Source organism: Polypterus senegalus, chromosome 15 (genome assembly GCF_016835505.1).
Source record: "Polypterus senegalus isolate Bchr_013 chromosome 15, ASM1683550v1, whole genome shotgun sequence".
Taxonomy (NCBI): domain Eukaryota; kingdom Metazoa; phylum Chordata; class Cladistia; order Polypteriformes; family Polypteridae; genus Polypterus; species Polypterus senegalus.
This window is the reverse complement of record NC_053168.1, coordinates 33,700,192-33,721,252: the sequence shown is the minus strand read 5'-3', so window position 1 is coordinate 33,721,252 and position 21,061 is coordinate 33,700,192. Positions and strand designations below refer to the sequence as shown.

At 37.9% G+C, this 21,061-nt stretch overlaps 1 protein-coding gene across 3 annotated transcripts in view; it reads right to left on the bottom strand.

Annotated features, from left to right (window-relative positions):
• zgc:86598 (STKc_CK2_alpha domain-containing protein) overlaps positions 1-18,306 on the bottom strand; it is a 65,869-nt gene extending 47,563 nt beyond the window's left edge. The window contains exon 1 of one of the 3 annotated variants that reach the window (XM_039736231.1): positions 18,210-18,306. The gene's annotated coding sequence lies outside the window, so the exon portion shown is untranslated. Of the gene's footprint in view, positions 1-9,946; positions 10,023-18,013; positions 18,159-18,209 lie in introns of those variants that run through there. The other 2 variants (XM_039736232.1, XM_039736233.1) reach the window with 2 other exon arrangements.
• Positions 18,307-21,061: the final 2,755 nt, after the last annotated feature.

The following is a 21,061-nucleotide window of genomic DNA, read 5'->3' as shown; positions in this document are numbered from 1 at the left end:
TTGTGCCCACCGATTTTTTGCTGGTACTGCATCTCGTGCAAGCATTGCTTTAATTTCTGAGGATGTGCTCAGAGGACACGTCAAATGAACGCTGGGAATGTAAGGCAGCCATGGTGGATGCACGTATGTTTTCTGAGCGTGAAGTATAAACTGGCCCCAAGTCTGCAAGTCATTCAATGGGTTAAGTACCCATTGATTACACCTTTTTTAGCATGCTGGCTCAGACTCATTTCTTGATCAGTTACCCTTAAATAGTCTCATAGTAGACATTATCAGTATCTGATAATCCAGTGATGATGACACACGTTTAAACCTTTAAACACCTTAGTACAGCGCTGGGTGATTTTTTTCACTTAAATCCAACTAATATCTCAAATCACAATTGTTTTTGTTTTTTAACAAACGGCACTGTTGAACAGTCAAGTAAACACCTTAGTTTAACCAGCTGGTGCAGGCACAGCGAAGCTAAATCAGTCACCAAGCTAAGTCACGAAGTAAATCAGCAAAAGAGGTGCCGAGGGGCAGGGATTGGAAATAAAAACAGGGCAGTAAGCAGAAATGGCGCATTTTTCCGTTAGGATGTCAATAGTACAAGCTCGGCTGAGTACAGGACTGTGAATTGGTTTGCTGTGCCAGAGCTGAACAGAGACTATAGGACAGTGGCACACAAAGCTCCTATGGACTGCAGTGACTATAACAGTGGGCTAAAAGTGCAAATAAAAAGGAATTGTAAGAACACACAGTAAGTGATGGTATTTCTCATGGCCAGAACAAAAGGGTTATAAATAGTTAGATTGCATTGTTTTGTTGAGTGTTTTTATTAGTAGAAGTAAACCAGTTTGATTTCTGCACAGTGACCGGTCAGTGCAGTTGTGTTCTTTGCGCCAGGGAAAGGGCATTAAAATATGAATGCAATGAATATTACATTTTTCCTCTTATGAACACGCTTGTTCCAAAGAAAGACTAATAAGTTGATTGTGTGGAATTGTTTCAGATAAGAAATATCAGATGAACAAACTACACACAAGGCGCACAACCTGCTGATATCTCATGTCACACAGGGCGATTACATTAGGAGCAAAGTGTGCCTTGATTTGAGCAGGGGGAATACGACGCCAAATCTATCCATCATGCCTTCTTAGCCTGCAGCTGTGACTAGGCTATGATGGGGGCAAGAGTGAGAAGGCTGTCTATAAAGGACAATCTGTGGACAGAGTGCACTTGGAGGAAGGGGCTCTTCTACAGGCCACTCGCTCCAGAATTTATTGCAGAGGAAAGAAGCTGGCTGATGTGCAAGCTAAATTATTTGTTTTAAAGAAAAAGAAATGACAATAATATGGTTTTGTATTTATAGGAAGGATATAGTAGCATTTTCAGTCTGCAGAATAAGTTCAAGCTTACTTAATTGTGGTGTTTGTTCTTCAATAGTAGTTGAAAGTGAATTGTGGGTTTACATTTTAATAGGGGTTTTTTTTTTTTGCTATATTGCTCTACCCCAGTATGTTTCTATCCTCAAAACAAATGCACTTCACTGACAATTTGCGAGTAGAACACTAATACTTTCCAACATTCCTTTTCTTATATTACTAACCATGGCTATACAACTACTTGCTGGTGAAGACGACACAGGCAGCATTTCCAACTTTAACAACCTGATCTAAGACAACACTGGAGGCCAGATGTTTTTATTCAAATCTGAGGTGACTAGACTGGAAATCCAGAGACAAGGTACACCATAAATATCTGCAATATGGCGTAATTATTTCACAAGGCTTTTATCTTTTTCTGAACTTGTTCAATTTATTTAAATAGTTTCCATAAAAAGGCAAAATTTCACCCGTGTACAAATAAAGTTCTGTCTACCTAATTCAGTGATGTGATGCACAATGCATAAATCTACTTCAACAAAAATCATCTAATGTTAAAAACAAGGTCTAAATTGTGAAAAATGTTACCAATAATGCCTATATTATTATTTTGGCCCATTTTTCTCCATATAGTACTCCTCTCTTACCTAAGTTGGTTCTGACCTTTCATTTGATATGGAATCTACAGGTTTGAAGGCAATACTAATGGATTTCTTGTCAGGTCTGTTTCTGACTCACTGAAATGCAATTCATACACTTAGAAGATAAAACCTTACAATAGGTGGATTTCTGGAGATCTTTAGTTTGTTTGATAGTTGGTGTTATGATGCAGAGGTCGTAAAAAAACTACTGAAATAATCAAATTTTATAGAAGTATTCAATTAATGGCCACCATGTTACAGAAATTTAATATTCCAGACCATGAAAGAAAGCAGTACATCATTTCCCATTTGTAATTAGTGTAATATGTTACAAAGAAAATACTTAGTACAAGCACTTTCCAGAATATGCATCTAGATCACCAAAGCCAGAGAGAAAAATGAAAGCCACACTGGGGGAGGGGAAAAATAGATAAAGCAGGTAACAGAATTCTGGAGATTTGTTAGTAAATGCAAGCAAGATAACTGTGAAAGAGAAATTCAGTCTACAAAACCAAAAGGTAAATATTCAAAGTAAACAAATGCCAACTCACAATTGAGGCTATAAATTTTAAACAAAAGTACTCCTTTCCATATTTGCCAACTGCAACACAACAGGCTGAATTCTCCTAACATTAACATTTTAAATCAAAGACAAATTTTCAGTTTTGTATACAACATGGGAGTATCATTTCATAATTGGTTTATTAAGCTTAAATTCATGGTAAACCAGTGACTCAAAGACTTAATCTGTATTCAGACACGAAAAAAACAAATATATTGCCTTACTCAGAAGTTCATAATCCTTCCAAAATCAGTTACTCAAGGACAGTTGAGGAATGGGTGAAATATTATTACATTATCCTAAATTATAAAACTCAATTGGATTTTATTGCAATTGCTGCATACCCTATTCTAAAATTATAAATAAAGAAAAAGGGGTGTTTAACGAATGGACAATCTTATGATATCAAAAGCAAATAGATAATCTCGGAGCGGTGTTTAAACTGTTTTAAAGAGAGAATAGGCAACTTGAATGGTAAATAATGATAGCTGGTGTTATTATTTTGGTTATTTGGGATAACTTAGAACCACAATTGTTGCTTACAAATTAGCTGCTTTACCAATGTCACAGATTTAATGCTATCTATATATATAATTCATTAAGGACACGCAAGACAGTGAGCGCAAGCAAGACAGAGAGCCCCGCCCACCAACTCTAACCCTCCTACCACGTCATGGGATACGCACGACAGAGCCACGTACGCCAACTGTAACCGTTCTCCTGCGTCACTCTTGAGGCCTGTGCACTGCCTGCTCATGTGCCCGCACGCAACAACTCACCCAACACAGCCTCAGTCGCTTTTGTCTGTGCAGAAGTCCACATGCACCTCTGAGCCACGTTGACTTTTCACCGCACGCAAGACAGAGAGTCACGACCGCCAGCTCACAGAGCCCCGCCCATGGGTTGTGCACGAAAGAGCCACGAACAACCACTCTAACCCTCCTCCCTTTCTAAGAAGCTTGCCAACAATTACATCTTCTTAAAGACGACTAGACAAAATGATACGACAGGTTAATCCCTTCGCCAAGTCTTACATGCAAATGCATGACATTATCACTCACAGTAACCCTGTTGCTGCTGTACGAATAGTATTCATGGAAAATTCAAAAATGGATATGAGAGGGTATAACGCCCGTCCTGTCAAACTGATGTTGCTGCTATCTTTGTAGGTGAAGACGAGGAACCTCTTGCACAACGTGACATCTGCATATACCCAAGGGGAGATGCTTGCCCCATCAGATTCTAATTTGCCTTTTACTTTTACACGCAGACAATTTCCTGTTAGATTGGCGTTTTCAATGACTATTAATAAGGCACAAGGACAAACTTTCAAAAAAATATGCCTGTATCTGCCAAAACCTGTTTTCACTCATGGACAATTGTATGTTGCTCTCTCCAGAGTTCCATCTTTTCATTCACTGACAGTTGTATCCTCAAACCCTCCCCATTTGGACTACTGTGTCGTTCAGGAAGTGTTCACTCATCAATAAATAATTATATGCAGCGTATGCTACGCCGCAGGTTGGCTAGTATTATATATTTATTTATATGCTCTGTGTGGATTTAAACCTCATCATTAGCTAGATAAAAGTACTGGATTTCATTGGGTTACTTAGAGCCATACAGAATACCAACAATAAACTAAATTCCAATCCAGTTGCTAGTACAACTGGACTACAAGTCTGATACTTTCACTTCTATCTATACAAAGATGTGAACAACAGATATAATTTGTCTGGCCTAAAAAATAACTGCAGACAACCTCAGCACATATAGTGCTTCTCAGTCTAAAGGGGGTAATAAAATCCTTAGGGAAGCTTTTGGAAATTCAGTTTATCATCAAACATGAAACCAGGTGCAGACATTTATCAAAATCATCTAAGCAGGTAACACGCTACCTCATATATACAGCACACTTTTTTTTTTTTTAAATCTCTACACCTCTCTCTCTGTAAAACTGATCAACTCACTCACTCATGGAGTGGCTATGTATTTTTTAAAAATTTATAGAAAACACTTAACTTGACAACACAATTTTACATTGCAAACGCATATATTGGTCGAATCCTGTTATAGCAAACAGCGAAGTAACAATTTTGGTGGGACAGACAAATGTTCATTCAGCATCTTGTTTAAAGACTTTAGTTTTAATGAAATGTAAAATTTCACTATAACTAATGTTTTTTCAACCTGAAAATGACCACCAAAGATAATAATGCAAAACAAAAATACTTAATGCTGCATCTATATTTTTGACAAATCTCGGGAACCCTGCAACAGGCAGTCTCTTTCTTGTTAGACCAAAAGTGATGGTCTGTTGGGAAATTTCCAATCTCAGGCTGTCTCGACAAGAGTGTAGACAGATCATCATACAGGTATTGCCAAATTACACTTCAGTGCTACACTGAATGTGCACGTAGGCAGTTGTGTTGTGTGCAGATATTATACTGTTCAAGTTTCATAGTGCTTTTCAAAGTTTTTTTTGCGATGAACAAACATTTTTGCAGTTCAAGAAGCGCGCTTTTTTTTTTAGCACAGATATTGTCAAGATTGGGTCACTGAGTTGCATGACAGACAGGAAGGCGAGTCCAGGTTTCCAAGAAAAATAGTTACTTTGTAACTGAATAGAGAAAGCATTTACAGTCTCAAGACTTCATTAATGGTAGAAGTTGTTACTTCAGTACTCAAGTTCACAAGACAGGAGCTGCAACATGGGGGTAATTGGTCAGTTTTAACTCCTGTCTTCAGATTAGAACACTACCACCAGATGCTCAGAATCATTGACGTAGCAGACAAGGAGAGCACAAGGAAATGCAAATCAAAGCCCGTTGTGAATCTAAACATTGTGCAATGAGTACATTATGCTGTAACTTTGATCCTGAAGAGGACAACCAATTGCTTTGGCCTTAATCGAGTCATTTTAATTATTTCATCTTGATTCAGAGAAAGTATTTTTTAATTGAAAATTCCTTTCCGTGGTTATGTATTATGTGCTAATTTTTTTTTATTAGTTTGTGTATTCTTTAATCTTGTTAAAATTAGGAATGATCAATTTTCCGTGGTATTTGCCAATACTAGTATTAAACAAAATACTCAAACACTCATTTAAAAACATATTCACATTAAAACGTTTAAAAAAAAATTAACTCGCCAAAATAATTAAAATGGTCATCTAATCAAAACAGTAAAAATTTTCAAGGGGGACCACCAACCCAAAACCCCCAGACATCTAGGTTACCCCTGCTACAAGATTACATTACACTGGGAAACAAAACACATACATACAGTGGGATGCAAAAGTTTGGGCAACCTTGTTAATAGTCATTATTGTCCTGTATAAATCGTTGGGTTATTACGATAAAAAAATGTCAGTTAAATATATCATATATGAGACACACACACAGTGATATTTGAGAAGTGAAATGAAGTTTATTGGATTTACAGAAAGTGTGCAATAATTGTTCAAACAAACTCAGGCAGGTGCATAAATTTGGGCACCACAAAAAAGAAATTAAATCAATATTTAGTAGATCCGCCTTTTGCAGAAATTACAGCCTCTAAACGCTTCCCGTAGGTTCCAATGAGAGTCTGGATTGTGGTTGAAGGTATTTTGGACCATTCCTCTTTACAAAACATCTCCAGTTCATTCAGGTTTGATGGCTTCCGAGCATGGACAGCTCTCTTTAACTCACACCACAGATTTTCGATTATATTCAGGTCTGGGGACTGAGATAGCCATTCCAGAAGTTGTACTTGTTCCTCTGCATGAATGCCTTAGTGGATTTTGAGCAGTGTTTCGGGTCGTTGTCTTGTTGAAAGATCCAGCCCCGGCACAGCTTCAGCTTTGTCACTGATTCCTGGACATTGGTCTCTAGAATCTGCTGATACTCAGTGGAATCCATGCGTCCCTTAACTTTGAAAAAGATTCCCAGTCCCTGCACTGGCCACACAGCCCCACAGCATGATGGAACCACCACCATATTTTACTGTAGGTAGCAGGTGTTTTTCTTGGAATGCTGTGTTCCTTGCATAACGCCCCTTGTTATGCCCAAATAACTCAATTTTAGTTTCATCAGTCCACAGCACCTTATTCCAAAATGAAGCTGGCTTGTCCAAATGTGCTTGAGCAGACCTCAAGCGGCTCTGTTTGTGCTGTGGGCGGAGAAAAGGCTTCCTCTGCATCACTCTCGCACACAGCATCTCCTTGTGTAAAGTGCGCCAAATGGTTGATGTTGTAGGTCTTTGGTGCTGGTCTGTGGTTTGACTCTGACTGTTCTCACCATTCGTCGCTTCTGTCTATCCGAAATCTTTCTTGGTCTGCCACTTCGAGCCTTAACTTGAACTGAGCCTGTGGTCTTCCATTTCCTCAATATGTTCCTAACTGTGGAAACAGACAGCTTAAATCTCTGGGACAGCTTTCTGTATCCTTCCCCTAAACCATGATGGTGAACAATCTTTGTCTTCAGGTCATTTGAGAGTTGTTTTGTGACCCCCATGTTGCTACTCTTCAGAGAAAATTAAAGGAGGAGGGAAACTTACAATTGACCCCCTTAAATACGCTTTCTCATTATAGGATTCACCTGTGTATGTAGGTCAGGGGTCACTGAGCTTACTAAGCCAATTTGAGTTCCAATAATCAGTTCTAAAAGTTTTTGAATAAATAAAATGACAACGGTGCCCAAATTTATGCACCTGCCTGATTTTGTTTGAACAATTATTGCACACTTTCTGTAAATCCAATAAACTTCATTTCACTTCTCAAATATCACTGTGTGTGTCCCCTATATGATATATTTAACTGACATTTTTTTATTGTAACAACCAACGATTTATACAGGAACATAATGACTATTAACAGGGTTGCCCAAACTTTTGCATCCATCATTTTTTTTTTTTTTTAAATTGGTCAACATGTGATTTGAATTTTCTTTAATGGACTACTCTTGGAAACTGGTGATCTAAACTTTTCTCCATTTTAAGGCATCATCTACCTTGCTGTCGAGGCTTTAATTCCTGTGAAACCTCTTCCCAGACAGATATGGATTAAAATATCTATTGATCAAGACACTATGTATTTACATGGTGAAGACCAAACAGTACTACTTTGTAACCTATATTCAAAGCTAGGCCTTTTAAACTACTACTGAATAATTTGCTATCCCTTATGAATTTAAATTAGTTTATGGATTCAATAAATTCTGTTGTATCATTAGAATCTGTTGCTGCAGACCATTATGCATTTTGTAAACAAAACTGGACAGACTAGTAGTTAAGCAAGATTTCTTAATTATAACATTTTAATATGCACACTGTACTTCCCAAGGAGACTTTAGTCTTTTAACATATGCAACAAACTGCTGAAAGTGTTCTATCCGTCCATAGTAGCCAGTGTGTTCTACATTGTGGTCTTCTGGGGAAACAACTTGGAACTAAAAAGATACACGATGCCTGACCAAACTTATCAGAAATGCCTGATCCATCCAAAAGCAAACCCTGGACATAGTGAAAGCTGTTGGGGAAGAAAGGATGGTAGCAAAATTGAATTCCATCCTGAAAAATCTCCCCCATCCCCTCATGGAGGCGCTATCTTGGAGCACTTTTAGCCACATGCTCATTCCGCCACAGTGTGATAATAAGAGCCTCTAGGGATTATTTCCACCCAATGCTATCAGACAACGTTAAATTAATCTGTTTTAGCAGCCCAAATGAGCTGCTCCACATAAATGTTTGGCCATTGAAAGATAAGAGAAATTTTTTGTTTGAAATGGGTTTCGATTTTTACTAGCTAAATCTGCAGCTGGCACTGCATGGGTGAAGTGTACTACACAGAGCGTAAATATTTACTTTCAGAGAAATGCATGTTAAATTACTGTATACTCTTAAGACAGTATGTGGGACATCAATCCCGAAATTAAATTCAAGCCCTGAGCACGACTAGATTTTGCAATCTTACTTACTTTATGATGCCCTGGTCACTTAGTGTTGTTTACTAATAATCAAATAATTGAAAATTAAAATTTCCAATAGCCTCTGCAGGTATTCTTTAACAATGGCTCCTAAATGAATGTATTTATCTGAGCAAGCTCTAAAGTGAACTATGAAGACTCATTAAAATACAAAAACTACAAATTCCAGTGCCTTTTTGACTTGTAAATGACAACATAAAATATCTAGAAAAAAAACAAACTAAAGTTTAAGAACCACCAGCAAACGTAAAATCAAACAAAGTATTGACAATTAAGTCACAGGTACAGTAGGGAGCCCGAATTTTGACAGTGAGAGCCATTTTAGCCAATGGGTACAACTATGATTTTTGGGATGGTTTGATGTCACAAGGCCATGATATGATCATGTCGCAAATGCCTTATCTTACCATAAATATATACCAAAATTACTTACACATTGTCAAAGGCTACAAAACTATTTATGCTTAAAACAATAACAATCTGCCATGCAAGTTGGAAAATGCTTACAATATTCAAAATATTGCCATATAAAACAACAATTTGCAAAAACTACCATCCATCTATCCCAGCTACTAGAAGTACACAGTGGGAGATGAACCTCACCTGGCTGCTCAATATCCTAGTGAAGTCAGATCAGCATTACAAGGGGACTTGGGCATTAGCAAATCCCTCAACCATCCTGCAAAGTCACTTCTCTCCTTCCAGTTTTTGGCAAAGGGGCGGGACCAGTAGCACTCTCACTACATGATTCACAGAGAAGATTAATTCTGCTAGCTTTCTATACTGTTAAACAAGAACAAGTCAAACTGTTTGAATCACCAAAGCAATAAAAAAAGTTTAATGTAAACCAACCAAAAACTTTCTGTGATGCTTCTTATTTCCTGTCAATATTTTATGAGGATTATTTTTTCCTTTTGGCTACAGAACTTCATGCAACAATTACCTCTGCCTGCTCTACATGCACAAAATATGTTATAGCTCTACTGGTTTTGCATTTGCCCCTTTGCGGGGGAAAAAAGCGCTTCAGTCAACATGACAAAAAAGGACCTTTTGGCCTAAAGCACATACTGTTGGAATAAGAACTTGCCACTCAGATTTCTTCAGCAGCAACTTTACCATTTGTAAAAAGTTATCTATTGGACCCTAACTACTTCACATATACAGATGGTCCTTGGGTTACGACACAGTTCCATTCCCATAAAACAGTGATGTAACCCGTATTTTGGTGTAAGTTGAAACACGCCCTAACCTAAGTCACTTACCTATCCTGACACATTTGCAAAATCATAATCTAAAACATAAACACAACTAAGCCAAAGAGAAAGGAAAAGGACATCAATATACTGTACTATACACTGTACTGTAGTAACAGAAAAAATGACAAAAAAATGTGTAAAAAAAATTCCTTACCTTTATTCCTTCTGATCTCTTTACAATGTCTAAATTCACTTACATCGTGATAGTTTTCTCTTCTTCGAAGCACTACCATCTGAAGACTCTGACTTTCATTTAGGAGCCATGATAAGGGCCACAGAGTCGCCAAACAAAGCCACACAAACGGAACACTTCCTCTGCGCGCAACCAAACTAGTTTGCCAACTCCCTCACTCATACGCTGCGTTATTGCGTATTCTTCCACTGCACACCACTAAAATAGTTCGCCCACGTAGTCTGTAAGTATGATACTAATGGCATAAGTCGAAAAACTCATGTCTCAATTTTGTTTAAGTTTTTCTGGGAGTTAGCATTGTAAAATCAAAATGTTGTATGTCGAGACGTTGTAACCCGAGGACTCCCTGTAAACAGTCGAGAACATTACAATATGTCCTTTGGCTTTCATTAAATAGACAGTTTGGCTGTTAAAGTGCTTACGGGAGTAATTTGTAAACCAAATAATTCTTAAAATTTAAAGAAAAATACAGAATATAAAGGTAATCTAGTCACTTTAGTGATTTTTTACTAGATTCAGGGTTGAACTAGGTTTTAAATACTTTGCTTAGTAAGAAATAAAGCAAGATGAACAAAAGTACCAAAAACATCAGTGAGTATTGACAATAAAAACTGCCCAATGTAGACCGGAGGCAGCATTATCCGTGTACAAGTGTTTAAAAAAAAGTTTGAGGTATTTTTAAATTAACAGATAGTACAAGGATAATTAAACATGTGCTCTTAAACCTGGCTACTTTCTGAAAACTAACAAAAAATCTTGCAAAAAGAAATATAAAATACTGGCTGTGTAAGCCTGTACTGTAAAAAGCCCGGGGTCCTTAAAACTATTGAAGAAAAAAAAAATTGAAATGTAGAGATTTCAGGCAATTGAAAGGAACTACTCTGGGTGTCTCTCTCCTGGGAGGTTTCATTTAGCTGATGTGCTAGCACTGCTTGTGTATTAGCAGCTAAGCAAGTGTCTGTTTTCTCGGAGGTGGAGCACTTACCCCGACTCCACCACTCACTTCTGGGCTGGACAGACAGACGCACACACTTCCACGCGTAGACGTTTATATAGGATATTACATTTGTGAACAAACAATCTGACACATCTTAAAATGAAGATCGGCCTTTAAAAGGTGTCAAATAAAATTACTAATTACTAATCTATTGAAGATGCAGTAAACTAGGATGTTCCCCATAGCTTTTTAATAAACCACACTGAACAAAATATAGCTGCCTACAAACTTTTAGCAACTTGTAATAGGGTTAAAAAGCACAAAATAAGGCCATTCACCAATTTCCCGTTGTGCAACCTTTATACAATGGCTAACTTGCTAGGCTTGTACACATAAAATGAAAAACAAACAACACACAATTGTTGCATTCCATTTACCTTAGAAGTTGGAGCGCATTCCAATAAAAACATTCAGAGAACCAATATGGACTCCTCCAAGAAAACCTTCACTGTGCTTGCTTTTTTGGAATAAACACCAGTTAATAATGCATTATGAAGTACTTTGCACTTCCAAATACTGCAGCATTACATTCATACATAAAACGTTGGACATGTGTGTACAACTGATTTAATTACAAAACCAGAGTAAAAACAGCTGTGGGGGAAAAAATGGTGAACATAAAAATCAAACCTTTCTAAATCAGATTCAAACCACTTTCACATGTGGTACTAAAGCCAAGATGGACATATGCAACTTGAATGTAAATTGCACTTGAAATGGATTACAGTACTGACACAGAAAGCCAATAAATAGAAAACGAAGTGGTGGACTTAATAACCATTTGGGACTTGAAATACAGCCCAAATTCTTGGTGTACTCTGACAGACCATATGCACATTTATCCTTGGAAAGTCTTGTTGATGGACACTGACAAAGGTAGTCTAACTCCCTACGTAACAATCCAAACATGTCAAAACAACTGATTTATATTAAAACACTCCATATCTTTCTCTAACAGCAGTCCCGGCTCCTCTCTAGGGTTGTACTATACTCTTTCAGTACTACAGAAAAGTGCAGAAACACCCACATTTTAAAATGGTACAGTACCAGTATTTCATTAATTTCAGTACCAAACATAAATGCTGGTTTTCAGTGGTTTATTAGCATGATCAAAATTCCAAAGAGACCAACCCCTGCCCGATCTTCAGTGTAATGCATCTATTATATCTGGCTCGAATTACAATGGGAGACCAAACCACCACCCCATGTCTTAGAACATATATACAGTCCTGCACCGACTTACAGCTCCATTTGGAATTGGCCATTTGCCCGTGTTCTGGTCAGAAAGTATACAGGTCATAGAGATCAAGGCCCTGTGTGTATGGTGTGGGGCATCGATATGCATACTTTAACTGGTGGTGTGGAGAATCACAAACTTATCTCTAAGTCTTGATGACCACACATACTATTTCAGAATAAGACAGTGTCTCTCAACCACTGGGTCAAGCTGCCCGTGGATCACATGTTGCCTAAATGATTGACATGTTTCACCATTTCCAAATAAGCTTGTTTCACTAAGTGAGACCAAATCATGTTTGTTTCACCAAAGACACGGCTTGCTATTTCTGCTCGTGGATTCAAATCTGAAAAGTCAATACTGGGTCACGGGACAAAGTTTGAGAACCACTGGATTAAGAAAGGTAGTGCAGGCCAAGGGCCAAAACTTAAAGTGTCCACCAAAACCCAGAAAAAATATGAAACTCTGAAATAGTAGTAATTAAAGATTTACTACCATGGCTGCATTTGGCAATTTCTCGAATATTATGACCCTATTGTTTTCCTATAGTCCATGGCCGCAATTATGAATCACTTCAGCTTGGTTGGACTGTATTTATAAACACAAAGAGTTGCAAGTGCAGCATAATAGGGGAGAACATGTGTTTGCAGACTGGGAGGAACGAAGCAGCTGTGAGACAGGGACAGGAAGAAGTTATCAGTTATTTGCTTTGGTATCATTTTAGTGCCGAGGTCCAAAAGCTGGTATCAATATGGGACAGGGAGAAGTTATCAGTTACTGGCTTTGGTATCATTTTGGTACCGAGGTCCAAAAGTAGGTATCAATATCAGTCAAAAGTCAAACTTTTTGTACCAATCCAACACTATTGCTCACACATCCACAGGCTTCTAAGTACAAATACAGCAGTGATTACTATGCTATATGCAAGTCACAATTTTCATTTTCTATTCATCTTCCTTGACACCATGTCAGACAAATTTACAAAGATTCTGCCCTGAAAACATGATGCTGGTGTTCATGTTTGTCTATTAGGTCATATCTGTCTGATCATTATATATAAACAACTTTGCAACTGCAGGGCTCTAGAGTGCGACCAAATTTCTCAATGGTGCGACTAAAAAAAAAAATCAAAGGTTGCACCGGTGCGACCAGCCGTTCGAGGGGAAAAAAAACGAAACTCCGTGACTCTTAAAAGTCTCCCTGTTGTTCAACAACAGACACACATTAGGCCCATATCGTGGTCTAAACCAATCAGAGATAGTGAAGGGCGGATCCCGCACTCCCGCCCGCCCCCACCCCCAATTGGCCGGGGTCCAGATATTCCTGTACATGTGTGTACGTTTGAAAATGCATGTGATGCAGTCAGACAGAGAGAGGCGAGTAGCCCATCAGGTAAACAGTGAATGTAGCCGCGGATTATGAGAGAAGATGAAAAGAACGATTGACAGCTTTTTCGTTAAGAATGTTAAGTTAGGGCCTGATCCATCCAAAAATCATAACCAATGCTCTGACACGGAGCCATCAACCTCCCAAGTTATAGCAAGCCCTGGTCCGGAGACGGCATTAGATAATGAGCCACATACGATCGAGTCCGAGCCCACTGAAATTAAAAGGGGTAAAGTGTATACATTTCGAAAAGAGTGGCTTGTCCAGTTTCCCTGGCTAAGATACAGTAAAGCCGATAATATAATGCACTGTATTTACTGTAAAGAGTGTGGGAAGACCATGGCCGGCAGTAGTGCATTTGTGACTGGTTCTAATACATTTAGAATTGAAACGCTGAAAAAGCACAATGCATCTATAAAACATATTACATGCCACGATAAATGCACTGCTCAAGTGTCCCCTCTCCCCGCTGCCTTTCAGCGGCAGGCAGCAGCAAACAGATCATCAGACGAGGCCGAGATGATAATTAAGTTTAACGTTGCCTAAAATATTGCAAAAGAAGAACTTCCCTTCACTAAATTCGAACACTAAGTCCGAAATAATTCTTATTAAGAAAAAGGGCTTGAATGTAAACCCGACGTACAGCAATGATGTTGTGTGCACCCAATTTATAGGAGTCATCGCAGATACATTGAAAAAAAAGACGTCTGTGCAAATTGCGAACAGTGCGTACATGGCATTCCTGATCGACGGAGACACAGATATCGCCACAAAGGAATGCGTCATTGTGTACGGTCGTATCTTGCGGAGAGGAAGACCAGTGAATATACTTATTGGACACATTGAGGTCGAGCATGCTCATGCACAAGTCTGGAAGATTTTGATGCTAGAGAGAGTGTGGCCAGCTGGTTTAGTCAAGGCCAAAGATCAAGAAGGCCAAACTACAGGAGTTGGCCATCCGAGGGGCATGTGACTGCAATGGAGGATAGTCCATAAGACATTGAGCCATGAGATGTTCAGTTTGAAGCCCTTAAAACACTTAATTTAGATTTTCTTTTTAGTTAATTTATCTTGAGATTTTTTAAGTTTAAATTTCAGTTCGTTAAAGCACTTTAAGCACCAAAACTTTTTCAGTAAGTTGCCTTTCTTGTAGAATTGTGCTTGCCTTCAAATAAAGAACTTTGTATTGACCAGATTGTTAGTTAATCATTTACAAGCCAATATTGCCTATATGGACAGTGATTAAAAAAAACAACAAATAAAGTGAACTTGTAAAACTGTGGTGTTAAATGTGATGCGGTTGAAAATTTGGGTGCACCTAACTTTTGTGCTGGTGCACCTAAGAAAAAAGTTAGGCGCACCAGTGCAACCAGTGCAAAATGTTAGTCTAGAGCCCTGAACTGCAAGGCACATTCTGGATAAACAGCTGCAATATACTTAAGTTAGATTTAGATCTTTTGAAAAATTAATTTGAACAGCCAACCAAAAAATGCCCAAAAAATCTTAAAAGAAAAAAAAATTTTGAAGAAAAGTTTCTATATCACAAACAGATTTTTAAAAAATATTTCTGATCTCCGAAAGTAACTCATATGACAAGTTTAATCAAAATCATAAATGGTGATGCAAAGGCCTTTTGTTGAATTGGAATAACCAGCAATGCCGTTTTTTTTTTCCTCTTAACTACCAGCTAAAACTAAACTGCTAATTTTATTGCTTTGCCCACATAACACATCCGAACTTCTTAGAATATAAATCTATATTTATATAAAGAATTACAACAGAAATCACTAACAGTATGTGTTTAGTGAAAATTCGGCGCGTTTCATGAAATATACTTTTATAGAACCGTGTGCAGACGTATTTCAGGGCCTGAACAAAGCCAATTATGGAACAGATCTTTATAAGGAAGTAAATCAACATGAAAAGAAATGGATGCTGCTTCTTGCCTGCCAGCCTCCACTGGAGCAGTATTTAAAATTTACAAAACCAATGAAAAAAATACAAAATTAGTATTCATGACAAGAGAAGAGAATTATAACATGAAAAAAGTAATGTAACCAACAATAATAATCAGGCTCTTCATCTACCAAGGAGAATGACAATCAACGGCCAATGAAAAATTAGGGATAACCGAACCATAAAAAGAGCACATACTCCAAGTACCAAGGAACTCCAAAGCTATATTGGCCAGCAAGTTACATACTTCTGTATGATGTTGATTCTGTAAGTAAAGACAAGAATGCCTATGTTATTCGACTAACTCAAAATGTCAAATGCTAACCATTACAGAAATACTTACACCCAATTTATTTTAAATGCACTTAAACACTCCCATTGAGCATGATTCCTGCTTTGGAGGACATAGTGATCATTAGAGGCTTACAGCTGGAAATGCATTTGGTGAAGCACGTCACTGGAATTAAGTCATTATTATTACTTATTTTGGTCCAAGACAACTTACAACATTTGAGATACAAGAGAATACATTTCTGATTTCCAATTACAGCACAGGCAGGCGAAATGACCCGGTTGTGGTCACACAATGTCAGCAGCAAGATCTGATCCCACAACCTAAGGGGTGTAAAGTCCAAAGTCTTAACCAATATGCCACACTTCACACTATCAAAATATAGGAGGAAACAAAAATTAAACCAAAAAAAAAAAGTCAGCTTACCACCTGTTAAAATTCCTGGTTTGCTTATGGTCCCAATTTTATTTCAATATTGTATTTTAAATAACATTTTTCTGTATATCTAATTCACCCAAGTTCCAGGTTATCTATCAAGTCACTATAAAGCGAGGGATTCTTCCCCGTCTCCGCTGAAACTATTTATGATGGAGGTAAATGTGTACAACTAATTTTATATAAATATAAAATGTTGCTATTTTAAAACCCACAAACATTTAGGTGTAACCGGTTATTGATTATCAGAGGAGGTTTTCCAATTAATTTATCTGAATTCCAAACTGCAGTAACACTGCAGGCTAACCAGACTTCTCATCTAATACACATGGTATAGTTTTGCACAAAAGCCACCAAAAACACATTCCGAGTTCAAGTTTAAAATACAAAATAAAAAAAAAAGCTGCACGTGTCAGCAGCTTAACCATACCTCACAAAACATTTTTTTTAATAAATGTATTTATTACAGCAGAGCGCATTATGACCATGTAAAAATACGCATCATTGCCGTAGGATCCGTTATCCGGACACAAGCAGATAATGAACAATTCCAAACGGCACTGTAACGATTAGATTCATATTATAATTGTTTTCCAAGCATAATAAAATTAAAGCTAAAGGATTACACACAAACGTAACTATTACAGCCGTATATCCACCCTCTACTCCACTCCCATCTCTCTATAGATATCAAGGCCACGCCGTGAGCCTCGGCCTTTCCTGAGAGATTTACCGCTTAGAATAACGGGGACGACGCGGGGGGGCGGGGGTAAAAGGTGGGAAGGGAGTTGCGAAATAATGACAAAATAAGCCATTTCAAATGCTTTCTTAAATAATGAGTGGGAGACTATTGTTTAATAATGGGATAAGAAAAGGTTAATGGGCATCGTAGGGCAAGTAATAACCATCGTGAGGCATGAAAGAAAACGTGGAAAAACAACCAAGCAGATCATCGTATGCCATGCGGCAAAGTACACCAGTATTTTCAAGTGCTGCCGGCTTGATGTACGTAGGAAGGACGTACAATTCAATTTTATTTCTCCTATATAACCACACACAGAGATACAATGATGGCAAGGGTGCAATGCCATCCAGTTTAAAGGTGGGCTCGTAAAATGGTGTCTATGCTAGCCCCGGTGATGATGAGGATGATGATGATGGTGGCGGCGGCGGGGGTGTTCCGAGGCATACGGCCTTGCAAGTCTTATATTAGTATCAATCAATTTATAGGACCGTTCCTATAAACAAATACAATCGAAATAGCCACCGGCCCGAGAGCAGATGTCGACGATCCACCGCTACACGATGTTCTACATTTTAGATCCCTGTCATCCCCCACCGCCCCCCCTCCTCCTCATTGGAAGGACTGGGGAGGGGGTGCCAATGCTGCGATTTACTTCAATTTCAGAGAATATCAGCATAATACAAACATATATACATTCATGTGAACAAACTGAGGTCTAAAGGATGTCCAATTTCCAATACCCACGGAAAACAATTCCACAAATAATTGAAGCCAACCGTCGTTTCAATCATATCTAAAAAAAAAAAAAAAACTCAGTTTAATTAACCGGCTTGTCTAACCCTTTCTATTTACTCTGTACACCAAATAAATTCCATTTTCTTGTTTACATTACACGAAGGTTATATTTTTGAGAACAACAAAACCCTCAGCTGATATGTACCAATATTATTTTAATAAAGATAATCGAGAGATGCACAGACCTCACACACCACCCCTCTTTGGATTTCCTAAAACAAAAGCCGTTTCCGCTCTAATTTCTCGCATTCTCGTCCGTATTCCAAAGACGAAAACATAAGACACAGAGATCTGAGGTTGGTGAATCATACGCTGCGTCTAGAAATATTCACATATCCGCATTTCCCCTCCTTATTTTATTTATTTTTTCCTCAGTGTTACCTCTCAGCGTCCCTTGGCTGACAATATGGCGGCTCCTGCAGACACGAAGCTCCGGCAACAGCACAGAGATAAAGAGCGAGCAGCCCTCCCAATCGCTAGGGGGCACCATAGTGGGCAATGGCGGCGGGAGTTGAATCTAAGGCGGGGGAAAAGTGGGCGGAGTGGAGCATACGTGAAAGAGTGGAGACTCTGTCTCTGCACCATCTGCGCGCGGCTTTGGTGGGAAAAAAGGGCCGTTGAAAGGCGCGGACCAAATGTGCATTTACAAAGGGGGGGGTGGGATCTGTAATTGTATTAAAGTGGCCTGTATCTTTTGAATTATTTTGCGTTCATTTTATTTAGTAATAAAATGTAAACATTAGGCGTGAAATAGCATGTACTAATTCGAGTGTTTTTTCATCTGTTATTTTTTTAATATTACACAGACACCCCTTTGTGTGAAGCAGTCACGGTTTCCATTGCTTTAAGCGTGCCTTCTGCGGTTCTCTCGGATTGGGAGAAGGCTTTGGATGCGCATAGGTTTGTATTAAGGTGAATTTCCATTATCAATTAATGGAGTTGAAAAAGAGTTGTGGTATAAGTGTTTAAGGCGACATGTTAATGTATAAAACTAACACTCCAGTGACATTTCAGTTGTCATGTCAACAAAAGAAAAACTCACTCTTTAAGGGCCCTTTCATATTTTTATAATTTTTTTTATGCCAATACCAAAATCAGAGAATTGTTTAAAGTATTGCACGGTATGTTTGCATATCTGCACAGGCAAGTATGGAGGATGTTCTGATCTACTGTACATAATATTTTATTTTTTAAGGCATCTTTGTCATGTTCAAAGCACATAACAGCAATTCTGAAAGAACAATATCGTCCTGAAAGACTAAAAAATAAATGCAGTATATACAAAGCATTAAAATAGAATAAGACAAACCAGAATAAAATACAAAAGTACAGCTACTACAAGAAAACTATGAACAAGTAATGTAATTTGTGATACAAACACAAATCATCCTGAGCATCTGGACAAAATGGGTAAACCGAAAGAAGGGCTAGAAAGTCAGGTTGAGTTAAATGACTGAATTTTAGGTTGTTTCAAAGTCTGAGTGCAGTGGAGTTAAAGGATCTGTCACCCATAGACCGCAGGTTAGTTTCATGCACAACGAGATGGAAAGAATCAATAGACCTGGCAACCCAAGTGAAAAGAATAGCAAGTTTCAGTGGTGCTGATGCAATTGCAAAAGTTTCTGTAATAACGTATTTGGCAATTAAAATGAGTAATTAAGGATAAGGGAAGGGGGTCTTTACTCATACTTTGTCTTTTGCTTTCATTTTTGCCAAAACACCTTGCCATTAAATATGGTTCACACTATGATGTTCCAACCCTTTATGCTTTCACAGGCTGTAAACATAGTCACAAAAGCTTGACCAGAATGTCTATGGACAATTCTGAACCGGGTGTAGTGATAATTCCTATATTAACAGGAAAAATACATTTATAGAAATATCCAATATATTTTGTGTCCTTCATTTCCCCAAGCATATTGACAGAATTGGCTAAAGATTTATAAATTTTGAGCAGAAATAAAAAAACAAGAATTAAAACATCCATCTTCTATTGTAGGTGTGTGTTATAAATCATGTGAGCTCCTAGAAATTTGTTTCCTCCACATTTCTTTTGAACATAAGTTTTGTAATTTGTCCTCAAAGTATATTACACTAAGCATATTAAACTGTATGTCTTATACTGCACTTGCAGTGTGTTTTATTTCATCAGTGTTTTCTCACTGCAGTACAACTGTAATGACGTTGTATGTAGCCAACACCTCCTTTTGTACTCTCCTACGTTTGGACATGAAGCTGGGTCCCAGCACTTACATTAGACACCTTGTAAAGCTGTCAAAGTCCAATCTTTATAGTTAACTCACTCAAGTGACTCCTGTTGAACCCTGATGCACTACTAGCTATTCGCAATCTGTTCAGCACACAATGTCAGTCTAGTCTGAGGAGCACTGAGCAAAAGTAGATTCAAATTTACGAAATCATAAAAGCGCAGGTTATTGTTGGTTAATTGTTGCTACCAAGAACCTGAGTTTGATTCCCAGCCTTTTCCCTGGCTTTTTGGAGTTCACAAATTCTTTTTGTATCCAAATGAATTTTCTTTGGTTATTCAAGTTTCTTTTTCCATCCTAAATGAGTGCACATTATGTCAATTTACTGAAACTAAACTACTTTAGTTTCTATATAGATTATTATTGTTATTTTTGTTGTTCTTTATCTTTTAAAGTTCTTCCCAGTTTCATGTGGGGTTCCTATGTTGAACCAGCATCCTCCATTCTCATCAGTGTATACTTCCTCGCGTGATACTTCTTTCTCCATCAGATCCCCTTTCACACAATGCATTGATTTTCTTTTTTTATTCTCCTCTTCTCCTCCATGCCAACATATCCATAATTCTTTTCCCCACAATGTTTATCTCTCTTCTTATGACAAGCGTGTGGTATTTTAGTCTTCTTTCCTAGGTTTTCTTTGAGATTTTCCCAACTTTAACTGTAGTTAAACTCTCATTCCTGATCTTATTGAACTTTGTTACTCCACTCATACATCTCAACATCCTTATTTCTGTAGAATCCAGCATTCATACACCGTTTTAACTATTCTGATCCATACAACAATGCTGCTCTGACCACTGTTTTATACACTTTTACCCTTCACTCTTTGGTCTCATAACACTCTTGATAACCTTTTCCTATTTTTTTTGGTTATTATTATTTTATTTAAATCAAAATATTGAATCCTTATTTTACAACAGATTTTTCTTTCCTTTTTCCAAAAATCTTTCACAATCAAATAAGTAA